We start from the raw sequence: 21,034 nt of genomic DNA on the forward strand, positions 1-21,034 counted from the left end.
CGGCTGGGCCTCTAGCGGATGCCTGGAGAGCCCTGAAGACTTCCTGCATTTGCCGCTCACTCTCCCGCCGCGCATATCGGGAGGGGGCCCCCCGAGGTGAGGAAGGAAGGGAGGGAGGGAGGATAGGAGTCGGGCCCCCCACCCGGATAGCTACCCACCCGGCTACCTACCCACCCGGCTACCTACCTACCCACCCGACTACCTAACCACCCACCAGGCTTCCTACCTACCTACCCACCCGGCTACCTACCCACCCACCAGGCTTCCTACCTAACCACCCACCCAACTACCTAACCACCCACCCGGCTACCTACCCACCCGGCTACCTACCCACCCACCAGGCTTCCTACCTAACCACCCACTCAACTACCTAACCACCCACCCGGCTACCTACCCACCCGGCTACCTACCCACCCGGCTACCTACCTACCTACCCGGCTACCTACCTAACCACCCACCCGGCTACCTACCTAACCACCCACCCGGCTACCTACCGGGCTAGTTACCAACCCACCCACCAGGCTACCTACCCACCCACCCGGCTACCCGGCTACCTACCTAACCACCCACCCGGCTACCTACCTAACCACCCACCTGGCTACCTACCTAACCACCCACCCGGCTACCTACCGGGCTAGTTACCAACCCACCCACCAGGTTACCTACCCACCCACCAGGCTACCTACCTACCCACCCACCAGGCTACCTACCCACCCACCAGGCTTCCTACCTACCCACCCGGCTACCTACCTACCCACCAGGCTACCTACCCACCCACCAGGCTACCTACCTACCCACCCACCAGGCTACCTACCCACCCACCAGGCTTCCTACCTACCCACCCGGCTACCTACCTACCCACCCGGCTACCTACCCACCCACCAGGCTTCCTACCTACCCACCCGGCTACCTACCTAACCACCCACCCGGCTACCTACCTACCCACCCACCCGGCTACCCACCCACCAGGCTTCCTACCTAACCACCCACCCGGCTACCTACCTAACCACCCACCCGGCTACCTACCGGGCTAGTTACCAGCCCACCCACCAGGCTACCTACCCACCCACCCGGCTACCCACGCACCCACCAGGCTACCTACCTACCCACCCACCGGGCTACCTACCTACCTACCGGGCTAGTTACCCACCCACCCACCAGGCTACCTACCCACCCGGCTACCTACCCACCCACCCACCAGGCTACCTACCCACCCACCCACCAGGCTACCAACCCACCCACTCAACCAGGCTACCAACCCACCCACCCACTCACCCACCCACTAGGCTACCTATCCACCCAACCACCCATGGGAGCTGCGCGCCGGATGGAGGCTGGGACAGGAGGTCTGCTGCTGCAGGTGAGTAAATGTTTTTGTTTTATTTATATTAGCAGGTGTATGTTCTGGGCAGGTCTGCCACATGATTGCATGTATTTTCTTCGCAAATCTGCCGACATGATTGCATGTATTTTCTGGGCATATCTGCCGACATGATTGCACGTATTTTCTGGGCATATCTGCCGACTTGTTTGCACGTATTTTCTGGGCATATCTGCCGACTTGATTGCATGTATTTTCTGGGCATATCTGCCGACTTGTTTGCACGTATTTTCTGGGCATATCTGCCGACTTGTTTGCACGTATTTTCTGGGCATATCTGCCGACTTGATTGCACGTATTTTCTGGGCATATCTGCCGACTTGATTGCACGTATTTTCTGGGCATATCTGCCGACTTGATTGCACATATTTTCTGGGCATATCTGCCGACATGATTGCACGTATTTTCTGGGCATATCTGCCGACATGATTGCACGTATTTTCTGGGCATATATGTGTATTTTCTTGAGAAAACCTGCACAATTATGTGAATTTTCTGGGGAAAGGGTCACCAAAACTTGGGCCCACTGTCTTTGCGTTGCACTTTTCAAGGGAACCTGAGGTGAGAATAATATTGAGGCTGCCATATTTCTCTCCTTTTAAGCAATACCAGTGCGTACATTTGAATACGGCGCTGGTAGACTTGGGCGCAGGATCCAGCTGTTAAATGGCTGGTCCTGCTTCTGCACAAGTCCGGGGCGTTTTAATTACTATTCCCCCTCCAGGCCGACATGGATAGTGGGGGATTGAAATAATTCGGCTTCCAGCGATTGCTGGAGGCCGAATTATTGTGTTTTTTAAACAACTTCGGCTCCGTCTTCTGACGGAGCCGACCTTCCTCACTGAGCGCCGCTATAGACTGATTCCCATTACAGTCTATGGCGGCGCTGGCTGCGCCCAAAGCTAGCAGCGCTGAAAAGCACTGCTCCGATACCAGTTGCCTGGCTGCCGTGCTGGTCCTCTGCCTCTTATTCTTTCAACCATAGACCCTGAACAAGCATGCAGCAGGTCAGGGGTTTCTGACAATATTGTCAGAACTGAGAAGATTAGCTGCATGCTTGTTGCTGGTGTAATTCAGTTTATTACTGCAGCCAAATAGATCAGCAGGGCCGCCAGGCAACTAGTATTGTTTAAAAGGAAATAAACCCTCACCCCGGGTTCGCTTTAAGTTACAGTTAGCTCCGCCCTCATCCGGTCATTGCCACGCCCATTTTTTTGCCGCGGCGCTACGCGCCGCAGGTTCTGTCCACTAATTTTTGTATCCCCAATCTTTTTACGAAATCGTAATCGATGAGGTTTGCGGCAGAACCGGAGTCCACAACGACTTCTGCCGAACTCGTCTGACCCTCCCATGTAATAGAGCAGGGAAGGAGCAGACGATCATTGTTTAGGGGTAAAGACTGCTCGCCTATGGTGTTGACCAACCCCAGATGGCAGCATTCTCCTGGCGCCTTATCACCATCTAGATTGCGTCAGTGTGAATTCCCAGGTCCTCCTGGTTCAAACACACTGTAGGATCTGACTAAGGTCTGTATGCTTCCACGTAAGTGTTCGCAATGGCAGACAACCACACTTACTAACTACATCCCACTCCAGTTATTTTGTTCCATACCTGGTTTCAGATCTCCCCACTGACTCATCTTCTGCCCTGATATCTGAGAAGCTACCAATAGAATCAGCTCTGTCTATGTACTTTCTTACCTACCTCTTTGTATACATTTCCCAATGGCCCTGTATGCATTTCTGGTGACTCACTCATGCTCCTGTCTATAGGATCTGTTCACCCTGGAATCAACCAATTCTCCTGAGAGCTGCAGCCTTCTGACAGCACTTATGTTAGACTTCCTGCCTACAAGCAGAGTATTCCTCACTTCATTGGAATCTGTCTGCTAATAAAAGTCCCAGGAGTTCCAACAGAGTCATCTCTACTAGGTAGATGAGTCATCACTGAGGGAGACCTGTGTCTAGTTTGCTACATAAATGATGGACAGGCTCCTTGGTGACCTCATAGTCTCAGTGGAATCTCATAATCTGATATCTCCAAAGCAGAAGCAAGAGGGAAACTTAAAGCTCTAGTTTGGCCTCCCATTTTTTTTATTGCGTATGATAGTAAATTTGCATCAATAGGCAATACACAAAGTTCTGAGCATTGGACATCTGTATTTTATGCAAAACATAATTTACAATATCTAGCTATCTAGCTTCTCTAGCTCTATTTCCTATAGAGTTAATAGTGTAATATTATTGGAGATACAGTTGTCCAAACTCCTCCTCCTATCCTTTGATCGCCTGTATGAGATTGGATGGACCTTGGAGAAGGCAGCAGCCAGATCACCTGACCTCTCCTATTTCCTCCTTCTGTTAAGGGTTTACCACTTTGTGGCCAGTACTGCAGCAGTAAAGCTGAGTCTTATCTGTCACTGATCAGTGTCTAAAATAATATATGTCAGGACACAGAAACCAGGCTCTCAGGACAAATAAAACAGGCTCTAAGAAGCCAGGCTGTCAGAATACAGAAACCAAATGTATACTCACCAAAGATGGTCACATATCTTCATCCCATTGTGAGAAGATGCAAACTCTGATGCGGAGCAAGACCCTAGTAACTGTGAGGCTGGAAAGATAGGAAAGTATTAGATAGACTAGTACTGAGAAATGGTGAGTATCGGAAATATCACAAAAATGGACAGGAAAGATTAGCATGCTGTATGATCTTGACAGACCCTGAGAGCCCCAACATAGAACAGCTTAATAAGAAGTAAGGCCTAGGATCTAATATCATGCAGTTATCACAGCACTACCTTTTATCTGACCCTGCTTTGTCCACAATGGATTTTTAAGCTATCTTGCAGGAAACTAAGTCAGGGTTAACACTTGAAGGATTTACACATGGTCTCCAGATATGACAGCCTATGTTAATCAATGGGCTCATTTACATCTAATGTGGTTCCTGCATGTGCTCATTTGTGCTGCAAAAATCATCATTCTATTTTTTATACTTTTTGAGATATTCAAGTTTTTATAAAGGTCAAAAGTTCAGGGCCCTGTCAGACCGGAGAGTGTTTTTTGGGTCATTTTAATAAAAAAAAAAAAAAAAAAAAAAAGCTTCCATTGACTTGCATTAAAATCGCAGTAAAATTCAGTAAAAAATGCAAAGATCGCAATAAATTTTGCTGTGATTTGAATGTAGGTCAATATAAGCATTTTTTTTAAAAAACGGAGACGACCGAAAAAACACTCTACGATGTGTCTCTATCCTCACTCACCCTTTGCGATGTAGGGGGCTGAGTAAACTTTTGACCTTTTTAAAAACTCAATAGCTCAAAAACTATAAAAGATAGAATGATGATTTTTGCAGCACAAATTTGCACAAACACAACACTATCCAACCATACTGTCATACAGTCTGTATGTTGTTGTACGAGGGCTGGGTCAATTGTCTGAGAAAAAATTATTGCTATTACCTTCAAAATGAAAGCAGCACAAATCTTAATTTTTGCAGCACAAATGGGCTCAAACATAGCACCAACCAAACATGAAGGAATTTTTATCTGTTCTGATTGTAGGGGGGCTAGATTCACAGAGCTCATCTGCATAGCTCTATTCCTTTCAGCTGTTCCTGTAACTGGAAGGACCCTGCACAGGCTGTCTATTTTACTGCCTGATTAAACTAATTTTGTTTATTTTGCTGCTCTCAGATTGGAAAGCCTTCAGTTTTCCATTTAACATATGCAACCATATTATATTTCCAGTAATGTCTTCAGGCAGTTGATAAGACTATGTTTAGCCTGTTTCCGAAGAGGCAGAGAAAGTAATTGCACAAGGCAAACAGCTTTGCCTACCGGTATCTGAGAAAACGCTATAGTGAATTAACAGGGGTTGGAAATTTTAAACAATGTCCTCAATTCACTAAGATCATGTTGGAGATAATAAGGCAAGAGAAAACTTATCACCACACATCGATCGGTATGTTTAGTGTTAATTCACTAAAGAAGCTTGCCTTATTAAGGTGTAGAGATACGTTTTCACAGTGAGAGAGTTATCTTATCACTTCAGTCCTTAAAGGTACATACACACGTCAGATTTTTCCAAAAAATCGGTCGTTTGAACGTCTAAAGGACCGGTCGTTTGGACGTCAAATCGGGCTTGTGTACAAACGATCGTTCAGCTGATAAGACTGGATTTGACCGATCGGATCCGTCAAAACCAGCGTTATCAGCTGAACACACGCCCGATTTGACATCGAAACGACTGGTCCGAACGACCAGTCGTTTGGAAAAATCAGACGTGTGTACGCACCTTTAGTTATTTCCTCTGTAGTTATTTTCACATGCAGTTAATTAACAGCCTTTCTTTATTTTTAGAATTCTGTAGTTATCTTAAGGATTGAAACCTTAACTTTAGAGATCTCACCTTAACTTAAAGGGAACCTAAACTGAGAAGTGTATGGATTTTTCCTTTACCAGTTGCCTGACTCCCCTGCTGATCCTGTGTCTGAACAGGCATGCAGATCAGGTGCTCTGACTGAAGTCAGACTGGATTAGCTGCATGCTTGTTTCAGGTGTGTGATTCAGCCACTACTGCAGCAAAAGAGATCACCAGGAGTGCCAAGCAACTGGTATTGTTTAAAAGGAAACATCCATATCCCTCTCAGTTAAGGTTCCCTTTAAAGACAGAAGAGTTAACTTTAGGTTTGCCTGGGGTAAAATGTTTCCTGAATACTACATGCCTTATCACCGAGGTGATAATTCTAGAAACGTTATTAAAGACAGGAGATAAGCTTAGTGAATTGAGGCCAATGTCCATACATGAGAGTCTCTTTAAACTCCTAGTAATGGAAGTGGCACCACCAGGCCCTCGGCTCCGATTTTCCACATGTGCGAGAAGTAGAACGTCTCTTTGATTGGCGAGCAGATTCTCTGCAGACGGCTGTCCTTGGAAGGAGGAGACAGACTGAGGAAAGTTGTTGTACTCTAAAAACGTGAACTGAGACAGCTGGGACTGTCGTAATGCAGCAGCAAGTACCACAACCTTGCTGTGCAATCACTGAAATAAAAAATAGTATTTCTTAACAATTCATGGGTCCTTTCACCCTTTAGCAGCCAAATAGGCTGCAGGGCTGTTTTTTTTTTCTGCCGCTGGGGAAGTGTGCCTTCCCCAGCCTGTCAGGCTTGTCATTGTAGTAGTGGCGGCATGGAGCTTTCATAGTTACCTGTCCGGACGGCTGGGTCGGCTTCTTCTTCCTCCACCATGGCAGCAATAAAATCCCGACATGTCTTCTGGGTTCCGATCACATGATATGACGTGATCAGGAACCATAAGACCATGTCAGCGCCACAGCGCTGGTGGAGGAGGCGTGATAAAAGAGTTTCTTCCATCTCTTCCATCACTCCTTTTCCACCAGAGGGTGGCGCTGTAACGCTGACATGGTCTCCTGGATCCCGATCACGTCATATCACGTGATTGGATGTGATTGGGACCTTGAAGACCTGACGGAAGTTCAGAGCTGCCGGTGGAGGAAGAGAAGAAGCCATATGGAACAGGTGAATGTGGCACTGGCTGGATAGTGTTAAGGGCTCCGCCTCTGACACAGGAAACCTGGGTTCAAATCTTGGCTCTGCCTGTTCAGTAAGCCAGCACCTATTCAGTAAGGAGTTCTTTGGGCGAGACTCCCTAACACTGCTGCTGCCTACTAAGTGCTCTCTAGTGGCTGCCTCACAAGCGCTTTGAGTCTGACAGGAGAAAAGTGCTATACAAAAAAAGGAACTAACTAAGCTCCCTGCAGTTTTGTTTGAAGCTGATAATGGGTTAAAGTCATACTTCTGGGGGAAAAAAGTTGTACTTTTGGATGGCGTGGGGAGGGGTGAGAAACTCTTTTGGAGTTTTATTGATGTCCTTTGTGTCCTTCTGGGACCATTTCCACCACTTCAGTGACAGAGGCAAGAACAAATAACATGTTTTTGTAGTAGAGCCTATACATCCATTTATACATATAGTTAAAATTCCAGTCTTTATTGATCACAGATGTATGCTAAGAACAGGGGGACTTTCTGATTATTTATGGGTGGTGACATGTAGGATAGGGCCTGATGCACGATCTGCCGATAAATTTGCAGTATGCATGCAGTGTTTCACTGGTACTAACGGCAGGAGAGTACTGCGTGTTGTGCAATAAGCGGGACCCGCAGTACCTGGGTAGTGCAATCGTATTGGACATTATGCAAGTAATGTAATACGTTCCCTTATCAAAACTGCCACTACCCATTAACCACTGGTTGTTCTAATTGTGCTACGGATGGTACTCTGCTGATGTTAGTATCAGTGATATAGCCGTGTGATCTCAGAGAGGTGGGCAGAGATCAGAGGACATCTAGTTGCCGCAGTGGGAGTGTCGGAAAGACCCAACAGTGGAAGAGGTAAGCCCCGCCCATTACTGTCACCTCGCTGACCTGTGGGAGGAGGCACTAGACAACATGAACTGTATAGAGTAGGGAGGCCATTCGACACAAGGTAACTTTATATGGGAGGGAGGTGGCCAGTAAACACTAGGATCTAGTGTTCAATTTCGGCCCACTTTGTATTTGTATTTGCCCACTTTGTATTTGAGTTCGACACCCCTGACCTAACCCTACACTCACAAAGAACCCTCCCCCATCCAACACCCAACCCTAAAACCCCCCTTCCTGATGCCTAACCTCCAACCCCTCTTCTTGACGCCTAAGCCTAAAACCCCGCACCAGACACCTCACCATAAAGCCCCCCTTCTGACGCCTAACCTTAACACCGCCCTTCCTGACACCTAAACTTAAAAAACCCCTTCCTAACCTTATAACTTTCAAAACCATACATTTGAAAACAAAAATAAGAATAATTTGTTAATACAAAAAAAGATCAAAAATTATAAATTCTTAATTTTCAAAATGATAAAAATGTCAAAAACTATAACTTTCTAATATTCAAAATGATATATATCAGTCGCCTACATTTCTGATTTGGGCGCCCTATTGCCGATATTATTGGGCGCCCAGATCGTCAATTAGCCGCAGACGCCCACATTTCCTGCTTCCTTCTTGATCTAATAGCAGGTGTCCTTTATACAGACAGAGAAGCTGAGTCTGCTTGTGACTTCCCTGCAGCGGGCTGACCGGTGGCATATTTTAAATGTTGCATAATAGCCAACTTGTACGAGAGCCAACGTCCACACACAGTAATGAAGCACAAAGTCATGCAGAAGCCAGGCTACTCCTAGACTGGATTATGGAGTGACCTTCCTTCCTGACATCCATATTAACACACCTTCATTAATAAAGCAGCCGCTCTGTGCCAAGAAAACCCAGCTTCCCAGGATTCATTAATACAAATTAAAACAATCCTGTGCAATTTCCTTGCAGAGCGGGACTGCTGTGAAACATTCACACCCATGGCTGTCCACAAAGATAACACTGCCCTAGGTGATGAAAGACAATGGGCCTCCAATATGAAATAGGGAGGAGAGGACAATCTCTGTGTTGCCATAACAACCAAACAAAGGTTAAAGTGAAATTACAGTTCTGATTTCCCACACCATCATACAGTAGCAACTAAGAAAAGAATACTGCTTTTTTAAAGTATGTAAAGGGTACCTGAATGCTGAATTAATCTTCCCTACACCATTATGCGATGCAGACAGCAAGACATTTGATACAACATTGAACTAGAAATCCAGGACTGTTCGTTTGAGATGAACTGTCGATTGATATAGACTTGGCAAACTATTTGGAACGGTCTAGATGACTTCAATTAATACCGATTATAGAAAAGACTCTATAATCGTATATAATCTAAAAAATTGTCCTCCTGAGGAAGTGAACGCTAAATGTTTTAAAGTTCACAAAACGTGTTGAGAGAAATTAATATTTACCTCGCCAGGCATTCAACAATATTTACATGTGATGTAAGACTTATATGGATACAACTGTCCCTAGAAGGTTGTCTGTCGGATCTGGCTAGATCTGACTGGAAAACATAGGGACATTACTCCATTTCAAAAATTGATCATATCGGGATAATTTTGGTGCAATTGTAACAGATATGAATTTATATTATGTGATGGTTTTGTAATGGAAAAAGTACATGTGTGTGTGATTTTTAATATAAAACAAAAGTTTGCTTTCCTAAAACAGAAAGAATTTGCGATAATTCAGGTTGGAGTGAGCTCGAGATGTCTCCCAGGCACCACTGCTGAATATATGCAAATTAACCATTGTACCCTTAGAAGCTAAACACACCTCCAGAACCGCTGGAATGCAATGATGTGTCAGCTTGTTAATATGTACAGAGCCATAATAATCCAACATGCATACAGACTGTTTCGGATTGTTTGATCCTCATCAGTGCATGGCATGGATTAATTTGGCTCTATGGAGTAGGGCTTGTAAATCCGAGAGGCACAGACTAACCAGCAAGCTCATGGTGACCCAGAACTCATTGGGGTGTGTAAGGGACTACAATGGTCCTAAAAGCCCCCTTACAATATGTTGTAATAAAGTAGTGTTTTAATGGTTATCGGATGAACTAGCCTTTGTACCTTATTTCTCATGGTTAAAAATCTAGGGTCCTCCTGATTCAGTTTACTTTAAACAGCAAGCAAGAAAATACTTAAAATCTGTAAATCCCCCCCCCCCCCTTACCTTCCTCCCCCCAGGAGAAATTTCTCTCAGGAGGAGGAAGCCTCTAAATCCTAATGCGCCGTAGAGCAGACTCGATCGGGCTCAACTATTTCTACCGGTAAATATTGAAGGCTTGTCGGCTGTATTGCGAGGCGCTGGGTCCCTGAGGCTTAGGAGGATCGGGGGAAGCCTCAATAGGAGGTAAGTATACCTAGAGGGGGGGGGGGGGGGGAAGGTTGTTGTTACAATTTCTCTCTAAATCTCTAAATGTCAATTTTTTAGTAGTCGAACAATAGGATAGGCTCGATCGCAAGGGCTCGATCGGGTGTGCGGATAAATGGAATTCAATTTACCCATGTTCAACAGACCCCAGGCTGGTGTCCCCCAGGCCCATGATGAGTGTTGAAGGCCCACCTGTCAAGCCGGTGCAAATCCTCACCTCCTCCGGTGTCTTTTTCAGTTGTCACCATGAGTGCCTGTACCACGTGACACCGGAGCAAGTAGTGATGTCACCAGGTGTCACATGGTTCAGACGCTTGCAGTGACAATTGAAAAGATGGCAGGACTCCAAAGGAGGTGAGGACTCACACCAGCGTGATGAGTAAAGGTGGAATTTGAGGGGGTTGACATACACATAAACTTTGGGGGGGGGGGGGGTGAGGGCTTTGGGTACAGCTTGCTGAAATCTATTAAAAATCTGTCTGTAATGTGTGGGCTGGTATTAGATTCCTCTCTGATCTCATTTGATCGGAGAGGGATCTATCTAATGATCGATGGCCACCTTAAATCTACAAATATGTGTTTTGAGTGTGAGAGTAAACTGAACTACCCATAGAAGACCCACACAAACACCATTAGAACCTACAAACTACATGCTGGCTCTGTCCTTCTAGCCATGATTTTAAACTGTGACAATTGTGTAGCTCGGATAACCACTCTTTACAATTGTAATAAGCCACGCCCGGCCCAATGAGTTTTGACATCTGCTGAGGCACACAGATACCAGGGTCAGAATTTGATGTCCACAGCGTGAATCTATGGACCCATCTTGCCTTGTGCCAGCAGTTCAGGCTGGTGGTGGTTTACAATATGGTTTAATCTGAAACTTCTGTCATGAAAGTCCAGCTGACAAATCTGCAAACGTTGCATCATGCAATCGCTTCAACACGGACCAGAATCTCAAAGGAATGTTCTCAAAATTTTGCGGAATCCAGACCACGAAGAACTGGGACTATTTTGAGGGCAACACCCTCACGAGTATTTAGTATAGCGTTCCTAAGAATGCGTCCAGCGAGCGTCTCTCCTACAAACATAAATGGGTTAGTAACAAGATGTGTTTACGGAATAACTTGGTGTGGGAGGGGCCTCGCGGGTAACACATGACACGGTGCGTTTCACACACACACAGTACATTGTGTACACGCCACGGTGTGCATTACACATGCATTCTAAAATTTTGCTCTCTGACCCTTCCAAATATGGAAACAATCAGTTTCTAAATAATCTGACATGTTTCCAAAAATACTTTTGGATCAGATATCGTAACAGCGTCTTTCTGGTAAATGTGAGCTAGCGCGAGAGGCCTCAGCGCTCCACACAAAACAAAAAGGAAAAAAATGTTTTCTCACACAGCCTATTTGAATATAAACAGGCAGTCGCAGAAAGCGTATAACACCTCACTTTCAATAAGCTCGTAAGCATGCTAGATAAACATCAAAGTGAGTCCTCAGCCAAAACTGAGAATTTAATGGCATTAGCGTGGGGAAGGATTAGAAACACTGTTGAGCTTCCTACTGTGTGGGATTTGGTTGGAGGGATTTTTTCTTTTCTTTTATTTCCGAACCCCAACGATAGTGTCACCATTAGCGATGATCTTAATCTGTTAATTACGCACAATTTCAGTTAATCTTTGCAATTATGGCCATACGTAGTTCCGATATGGACATTCAACTGATTTTGCTTAATCCACACGTCATTTTGCGTATATTCAAAATTTCACATCATTTTGTGCCGACTTTAGCTGTTAATAGCAAAGCTTAATTGCTACGTATGTTAAGGGGAACAGAGCAGGGGCAAGGTCCTCTAGCACCCAAGGCTGAGACACCAAAGTGCGCCCCTCCATCCCTCCCACCTCAGCTGTCACACACGGATTGCTATTAGACTAAGAGGGCCACAGGGCCCACAACCTCCCCAACACCTTAATATCTAGTTATCTGGCTTGCAGTCACTGCTATGCATGTATCCCCTTTTCTTATTTCTTTCTGCTTAATACACAATTAGGAATGACAGCTGAATGAATTGTGCTCCCCCTCCTACACTGCGCCCTGAGGCTGGAGCCTCTCCAGCCTATGCCTCGGCCCGGCCCTGAAGGGGAATAATGGTAACAAACAAATAAAGAGTTTTTGAAAAAGAACTTGTAGTTTTTGAGAAAATCCATTTTAAAAATGCAAAGGAAAAATGACAGTTCAAAAAAACATTTTTCCTTTGCATTTACAAACTCGATCGTCTCAATAACTACAGGGTCTTTTTGAAAAAAAAATGCCTTTGACTTATTCCCACTACTAACATTCGTAGCAATCTTGATGATGATAGCATGTATGGGGTTTGCTATTAACTTCTAAAATCAGCATGAAATTACACAAAATTTACAGTTCCTGATTACGTATTTTTTGCATTATGATTATCGTAATTACAAATAATGATGCCAAATTTACAATTATGTGAAATGCAGATCCTCTAAAGTCTGGCTTCACTTTAATTATTGCTCTGAAGTTGCTATCTGATCCAAGGCAAAGCTACCTAAGGTAAGTACAGAGGTATGTTTGAGCTGGCTTCACATACCTCTGCATGGTCCATTCCTATCCTCATTACTCCCAGCCCCCATAATCACTCCTTGAAAAATTTGTCTTTCAGCTACAATCTACTACTGTCACATTTCCAGTCAGGAAGAGGCAGGCTTGCTGTGATGTTCCCTCCTATCACCTCCCATTCCCTCCTTTCCCCGACCCCATTCACTCCACTTAAAGGAGTTATCAGGCAAATTGTGTAAAATTAGCTTTACTCACCTGGGGCTTTCTCCAGCCCCTTGCTGCCGACTGTCCCACGCCGACCGTTCTGCGCCTGCGCAGTTCGCCGCGGCCCCTGTGCCCATGATTGACAGCGGCGCTTCGCGCAGCCGCATGTAAGGCCGACCCCGCAGTCGGCCTGAATACCGACCACGGAGACCCGGACAGTGGCGGGGAGCAGAGCAGTCGGCATGGGACAGTCAGCAGCAAGGGGCTGAAGAAAGGCCCCAGGAGAGTAAAGCTAATTTTACACAATTTGCCTGATAACTCCTTTAAGGGAAGGGGATGGAATAGGAGGGTGATAGAAGGAAACATCATAGCAAGCCTGCCTATTCCCGTGTGAAAATGTGACAATGTTACATAGTTTTCAAGGAGTCATTACAGGGACTGGGGGGGGGGGGGGGGGGGGGGGGGGGGGGGAGGAGAGAAATGGACATTCTTTGTGCTTACCATAGGTAGTTTTGCCTTGGGTCAGGTGCCCTTTAATTATGTAGTTGCAGCTGTAAATTGTGCCCATCCCATCATCATTCATTAAGCTTCTGCCATTGGCTAACTGTCACCATCTATAGTCATGTGATCTTAGTAACTAGTGCGCAACTGGGCCTCAGGTATGGAAAGCATTTCTGCTTGTTGCCCACAGCGACCAGCCACATCCCTTGCTTTAGCTGCAAACCAGCAATGCAGGAATAGAAGCAGGACAATGGAACTGATATTCACTCTCACAAACACTGAGGAAGTCAGATAACGTGACACATTTCCTGTGCTTATGCATACTAATCAGAGATTTCAAACATGAAGGAGAAAACCTACAGGTCAGGAAAACAGCCTGCAAGTTTTTGTTATTATCGCTCCTTATCTTTGTGCATGCATTTAAAGAGGAACTCCAGTGAAAATAATGTAGTAAAAAAAAGTGCTTCATTTTTTACCATAATTATGTATAAATTATTTAGTCAGTGTTTGCTCATTGTAAAATCTTTCCTCTCCCAGATTCACATTCTGACATGTATTACATGGTGACATTGTTACTGTGGGCAGGTTATGTAGCTGCTGCTAGCTGTTTTGGATGTTAGAGACAGCTGTAAACAGCTAATTCCTGTCTGTGAACATTGTTACATTGTGGCAGTTTGCCCAGAGTACCGCGGTACTCAGAGCCTCTTGTGGGAGGGGTTTCAGCACAAAATTAGTCACACAGCGCCCCCTGATGGTCTGTTTGTGAAAATCATTATATTTCTCATGTAAAAGGGGGTATCAGCTACTGATTGGGATAAAGTTCAATTCTAGGTTGGAGTTTCTCTTTAAAGCCCTATTTAAAAATAAAAAAAAATCACACTGCAAGACTCAAGCTGATGAGTTTAGCACTAGCCTGCAGTGGTGTAGCTAAGGAGCTATGGGCCCCGGTGCAAGTTTTACATGGGCCCCCCAAGCACTGTATACATACCAATTGATACGGCGCATGGAAACCTGCCAAGGACAACAACAGTGTTAGAGGTGCAAGTAGGGAATGGGAAACAGTTTGTTAATGATTATTACTATTTAAAGCATCTATAGAAGTGATTATTACCAACACAGGGCCAATAGAGAGCTAATATTGTGATTGAGGGAGAGCCCCTCGGGGCCCCAATGCGGTCGCTACCTCTGCAACCCCTATTGCTACGCCACTGCTAGCCTGGTATTCTCAGCTCTGCTCACATGACATGTAAGCCCCTGCTGTTAGCAGGGTGGACCCCTGGCAAGGAGGATATGTTGCATTCCCCACTACAGTACATATAAAGGGCAGTATTCATGAAAAAATGTAGGCTAGTGCTGAACTAGTTAGCACTCGATATGCTAGTTGTTGTCTTTGGTACTTTTTGTCCTCTTTGACTTTAGTAGGGCTTTAACTTCTTACCATTGATTTTTTTTTCATACCCGCCAGAAAAAAAAAAAAAACAGAAGATACCATATTTCTCCCTCATTCCATCTAGTGCAGCCTTTCTCAACCTTTTTACCATGGCGGAACCCTGCAAATAGTTTTTGGATCTCAAGAAACCCCTGCAAGTAATTTTTGGATCTCAAGGAACTCCTGAACTTATTTTGCAGGTGGCATGGTCTTTAAAAGCTGGTGTGCCTATTTTTGCCACTACCCCTATTACAGAGTTCTTCATTATAATGTCTCCTTATTCAAGCGTTTTATTAATGTGCTCATTATTATTCTGACTGTAATGCTTCTTTTTACAGTACTCCCTATTATAGTGTGCTCTCTATCATACTTACACCCCAACCCCCATCAGGGACGGATCTAGGGGGGGGGGGGGGGGGCGAGCGGGTATCTTGCCCCAGGCGCAGTTTGTTGAATTCTTAAAAGGCGGCAAAGGGAATGGCAGTTTAGGCGCCAAAACCTGACCTTTAGGCGCCAAAACCTGACCTTGCTCCAGGCGCAACTTGGTCTTGATCCATCCCTGACCCCCATGATGAAAAATGCCAAGGAACTGCTGCAGAGTACTCAGGGAACCCTGGTTGAGAAAGCCTAATCTAGTGTGACCCTCCGGCATCCATAAACTAATGCAGCTGGTAAAAAAGGCATTTCTGATTTGTGGAATTAAACCATACTTGCCACTTCCTTCACCATAATTAAAGAAGATCTGTGGTGAATTCACATCACATTGAAATAAACACATTACTGTTTCCCCCATTATTCCCCCTCTTCATTTCTCCTATCTTCGCCGTTCCCCGCTGCCAATAAATAACTTAATTAATAAAATATAATCTTTAAACCTTTGGGCAAGATGGCTGCAATGTAAATTGCTTCCGGGTCAGTACACAGTTGTAATGATCCGCTCAGCTGGCTGCACAGGCAGACAGCTGTTTGACCATTCCTCTAGTCTGTGGGCTGCAGGTCTCTGGAAGAGAGACCTGTCTTTGCTTTGCAGGTTTCAGACCTGTTCTGCTGATGAGGAATTTGCATACATTTGTTATGCAAATCGCCTAGCTGCCTCCTTTGAAGGCTGGCAGTATAAAAGCCATGTTTTCACAGAATCCTTTGCTGGTCATCCTTCATAAAATATAATCTTTAAACCTTTGGGCAAGATGGCTGCAATGTAAATTGCTTCTGAGTCAGTACACAGTTGTAATGATCCGCTCAGCTGGCTGCACAGGCAGACAGCTGTTTGACCATTCCTCTAGTCTGTGGCCTGCAGGAGGGCCCCATCCCCGCCGCGGCCCTAGCGGGTGCCGCCCGACCGCCGCTCAACCTCCCCTGGCCGCTGCTCCCTCCCTCCATCCCTCTAGCCGCCGCCGCCGCCTCCGCGTCAGACCCCGATCAGGCGGCGACAATAGTGCGGGCGCTAGGACCCAGCGCCCGCACTGATATGCGGAAGTGACGTCACTTCCGCATATAGAGCGGGTGCGTCTAGCGCCCGCTCTTACTGGTCGGGTCGCCGCTGATCTTGAGGTCTGACGCTGCTGGCAAGGTAGGGGAAGCAGCGGCGGCGGCTGGGGAGGGGGGGCTCCCTGTCACTCACTCACTTGCTAAAGGGGCTCCCTGTCACTCACTCACTAGCTAAAGGGCCTCCCTGTCACTCACTCACTAGCTAAAGGGGCTCCCTGTCACTCACTCACTAGCTAAAGGGCCTCCCTGGCACTCACTCACTTGCTAAAGGGGCTCCCTGTCACTCACTCACTTGCTAAAGGGCCTCCCTGTCACTCACTCACTTGCTAAAGGGCCTCCCTGTCACTTACTCACTAGCTAAAGGGCCTCCCTGTCACTCACTCACTAGCTAAAGGGGCTCCCTGTCACTCACTCACTAGCTAAAGGGGCTCCCTGTCACTCACTCACTAGCTAAAGGGCCTCCCTGGCACTCACTCACTTGCTAAAGGGGCTCCCTGTCACTCACTCACTTGCTAAAGGGCCTCCCTGTCACTCACTCACTTGCTAAAGGGCCTCCCTGTCACTTACTCACTAGCTAAAGGGCCTCCCTGTCACTCACTCACTAGCTAAAGGGGCTCCCTGTCACTCACTCACCAGCTAAAGGGGCTCCCTGTCACTCACTCACTAGCTAAAGGGGCTCCCTGTCACTCACTCACTAGCTAAAGGGCCTCCCTGTCACTCACTCACTAGCTAAAGGGGCTCCCTGTCACTCACTCACTAGCTAAAGGGCCTCCCTGGCACTCACTCACTTGCTAAAGGGGCTCCCTGTCACTCACTCACTTGCTAAAGGGCCTCCCTGTCACTCACTCACTTGCTAAAGGGCCTCCCTGTCACTCACTCACTTGCTAAAGGGGCTCCCTGTCACTCACTCACTAGCTAAAGGGGCTCCCTGTCACTCACTCACTAGCTAAAGGGCCTCCCTGGCACTCACTCACTTGCTAAAGGGGCTCCCTGTCACTCACTCACTTGCTAAAGGGCCTCCCTGTCACTCACTCACTTGCTAAAGGGGCTCCCTGTCACTCACTCACTTGCTAAAGGGCCTCCCTGTCACTCACTCACTAGCTAAAGGGGCTCCCTGTCACTCACTCACTAGCTAAAGGGGCTCCCTGTCACTCACTCACTCCCTAAAGGGCCTCCCTGTCACTCACTCACTAGCTAAAGGGGGTCCCTGTCACTCACTCACTCCCTAAAGGGCCTCCCTGTCACTCACTCACTAGCTAAAGGGGCTCCCTGTCACTCACTCACTAGCTAAAGGGGCTCCCTGTCACTCACTCACTCCCTAAAGGGGCTCCCTGTCACTCACTCACTCCCTAAAGGGTCTCCCTGTCACTCACTCACTCCCTAAAGGGCCTCCCTGTCACTCACTCACTAGCTAAAGGGGCTCCCTGTCACTCACTCACTCGCTAAAGGGGCTCCCTGTCACTCACTCACTCCCTAAAGGGGCTCCCTGTCACTCACTCACTCCCTAAAGGGGCTCCCTGTCACTCACTCACTCCCTAAAGGGGCTCCCTGTCACTCACTCACTCCCTAAAGGGGCTCCCTGTCACTCACTCACTCCCTAAAGGGGCTCCCTGTCACTCACTCACTCACTCCCTAAAGGGGCTCCCTGTCACTCACTCACTACCTAAAAGGGCTCCATGTCACTCACTACCTAACCTGGGGGTCCCTGTCAGAATCCAGGTGACAGGTGTCTACCATAATAATAATATGCATTCTGCCTATTTATGTGAAATGCTGTCTATTTATGTGCCTCATGACTGCTGAATTTGTCTTGTTGGGGGCCTAATGATTGAATTTTTACTTGTTGGGTCCTCATGATTTGTTGGGAGCCTCATTGCCTCAAGATTGCTGAATTTGTCTTGTTGGGGGCCTCATGATTTGTTGGGGACCTCATGATTTGTTGGGGCCTCATGATTGCTGAATTTGTCTTGTTGGGGGTCTCACAATTGCTGAATTTGTCTTGTTGGGGGCCTCATTATTGCTGAATTTGTCTTGTTGGGGGCCTCATGATTGCTGAATTTGTCTTGTTGGGGGCCTCATGATTGCTGAATTTGTCTTGTTGGGGGTCACATGATTGCTAACTGCGAGACTATGGGAAAAGCTGAATCATTACCATATGAGACAATAGCATTAAACCTACTTTTTTAGCTTTTTTAAACAGAAGATAAAACTGGGAGGTTCTAAAAAAATGATGGAGCACTTCCTCCTTCCGGCTTGAAGGAGGAAGTGCTCGATATCGAGGCCTGCAACGCGTCCATTCGGAAACTTGCACCTCGTTGAAACGCTGGGCGGAGAGCGGCGTTCTGGGTAATTAACCCCGCCGCATCTAGCCGCTCAGCTGTGGCAATTAGAGCTAACTTGAATCACGAGTATCCACCGTGGTTATTCGTGATTAATTTGTGGACAGCAAGTCTCCAACTAGCTCTGCCAACATGTAATGGCTACGCACATTTCTCAGTTTGGGGGGGGGGCCCGGACTGATGATTTGTGAGGGGCCCCAAAATTTCTGATGGAGGCCCTGGCTGCAGGTCTCTGGAAGAGAGACCTGTCTTTGCTTTGCAGGTTTCAGACCTGTTCTGCTGCTGAGGAATTTGCATACATTTGTTATGCAAATCGCCTAGCTGCCTCCTTTGAAGGCTGGCAGTATAAAAGCCATGTTTTCCCAGAATCCTCTGCTGGTCATCCTTCATGGTTTGTTTCTGATAAACTCTCCTAGAGTATCAGCCCTCTTGTTTTGCTAAAGTTATCTTAGAGTAATTCTTGGGACTGCACTAGGCAGCTCCTCTAGTGCAGTTAGGTTGCTTATCTGTTTTGTCTGTGTTGCCTCTCTGCTGCGAATGTCCTGTCGCCAGCGGTGGTCGACAGGAAATCGTTCTGTTTGCCTGGGGTGCTAACCGGAGCAGCGGTTGCTACTGGTAGCCCCTTCTGTTCTTCTGCTTGGATCGCACTAGCCTCTAGCGGTAGCGGCTGTGGATCCTTCTGATCTACATTCTTGGAGTGTAAGCTGGAGCAGCGGTTGCTACTGGCTACCTCATCTGTCTGTCTTGCTTGGATCGCACTAGCCTCTAGCGGTAGCGGCTGTGGATCCTTCTGATCTGAGTTCCTGGAGTGTAAGCTGGAGCAGCGGTTGCTACTGGCTACCTCATCTGTCTGTCTTGCTTGGATCGCACTAGCCTCTAGCGGTAGCGGCTGTGGATCCTTCTGATCTGCATTCTTGGAGTGTAAGCTGGAGCAGCGGTTGCTACTGGCTACCTCATCTGTCTGTCTTGCTTGGATCGCACTAGCCTCTGGCGGAAGAGCGGTAGATCCTATCTACCTTATTCCTGTTTTCATCTGTCTGTCTTGTCCTGTGTTTACGCCTGCTGTTGCCTGGTGTGAGGCAACCGATTAGCAAGCGTCTACGCATCCTGTATGTCTGTGTTGATCGCTTGCTTTCGCAAGCGTTCATTCTGTCTGTCTCAGTCTATTTCGTGTTTGTCTGTCATTGGTTAGTCAGGGTGGCGTGCTTGTCTCTGTTGCACTTTTCGTGTGGAGACCGTGCCGTAAACGCATTCGCTGTTGCGAATGAGTGCGGTGTTCGCATTTAGCTAGCGTTTGTTGTTTTCGTTATCTTCTTATTGTTGTTTGCTGTGCCTTTGCTACTCTCGTGTTCTGTCCTTCTCTGTCTGGTGTCTGTTGGCAATTGCCATTCTTTGTGATTGTGTTCTTGCTGTATTTCTGCTGATGTGTGTTCACCGTCACTGGGTGGCGACTAGATTGGTGGACACACATTCATCCTGTATCTGTGCTCTTTCCCTTTATGGGCTGTTCAGCCCTGCCTTGCCCTTATCTGTACAATTTCCATTTGTCATCTGTGGCCGTGCAGAGGCTGTGCTCGTCTGCACTCCACGACTCCATCTGCCGGTGAAAATTGCCCTCTGCTGGTGCATTGCACCTAACCTGGGTTCTCCTAATTACACGTCTGTGGAGGATTTCCGCTGTGTCAGCACGCATCTTGTGCGCTGACCACGGAAACGACTCCGCAAACGTTACAACAGTCTCCCTGTACTGCTGTGCAGGAGAGATGAGCTGAGCTAAAGCCACAAGAGGCAGATCCCCCTCCCCCTGCTGTCTGAAGCTTGCAGAAAGGTCAGGAATGACTCATCAGATAACGTGCAGAAGGGGAGGGAGGAACAGCTGCTAGACTGTCTGCCTCTTCCTGCAGCACAATATTCGTCTAACTAGACAAATAATTAGAAAGGAGCAGGAGAGAGACAGCACAGCTGTTTCTACATGAGAAAGGGAAAAAAAAGAATAGTACTTATGAAAGGAACTTATCTCTTTATTTAAATTGCATTTTGAAAAAGGGCCACAGAACCCCTTTAAGAATTGTGTGTGGGCTACACAAAGTATGCTTACTATGTACCACAGATGGGCTTCCTATTTTAACCACTTCAGCCTACAGGCCATTAACACCAAAAGCCATTTTCACCTGCCAGTGCTCCTCCCATTCATTTGGCCATAACTTTATCACTGCATATCACACGTGAATGATC

At 46.8% G+C, this 21,034-nt stretch overlaps 1 protein-coding gene and 1 long non-coding RNA gene across 4 annotated transcripts in view; one reads left to right on the top strand and one right to left on the bottom strand.

The window, feature by feature from the left end:
- The window catches only part of PLEKHG2 (pleckstrin homology and RhoGEF domain containing G2), a 193,479-nt gene that overhangs the window by 140,927 nt on the left and 31,518 nt on the right, over window positions 1–21,034 (bottom strand). The window contains exon 2 of one of the 3 annotated variants that reach the window (XM_068250463.1): window positions 3,916–3,986. The exons of 1 other annotated variant lie outside the window; for it this stretch is intronic. The gene's annotated coding sequence lies outside the window, so the exon portion shown is untranslated. Of the gene's footprint in view, window positions 1–3,915; window positions 3,995–21,034 lie in introns of all 3 variants that reach the window. One more of the 3 variants, XM_068250461.1, reaches the window with a different exon arrangement.
- The window catches only part of LOC137528836 (uncharacterized), a 167,128-nt gene that overhangs the window by 83,534 nt on the left and 62,560 nt on the right, over window positions 1–21,034 (top strand). The gene's annotated exons all lie outside the window — the stretch shown is intronic.

This window comes from Hyperolius riggenbachi, chromosome 8 (assembly GCF_040937935.1).
Source record: "Hyperolius riggenbachi isolate aHypRig1 chromosome 8, aHypRig1.pri, whole genome shotgun sequence".
NCBI lineage: Eukaryota > Metazoa > Chordata > Amphibia > Anura > Hyperoliidae > Hyperolius > Hyperolius riggenbachi.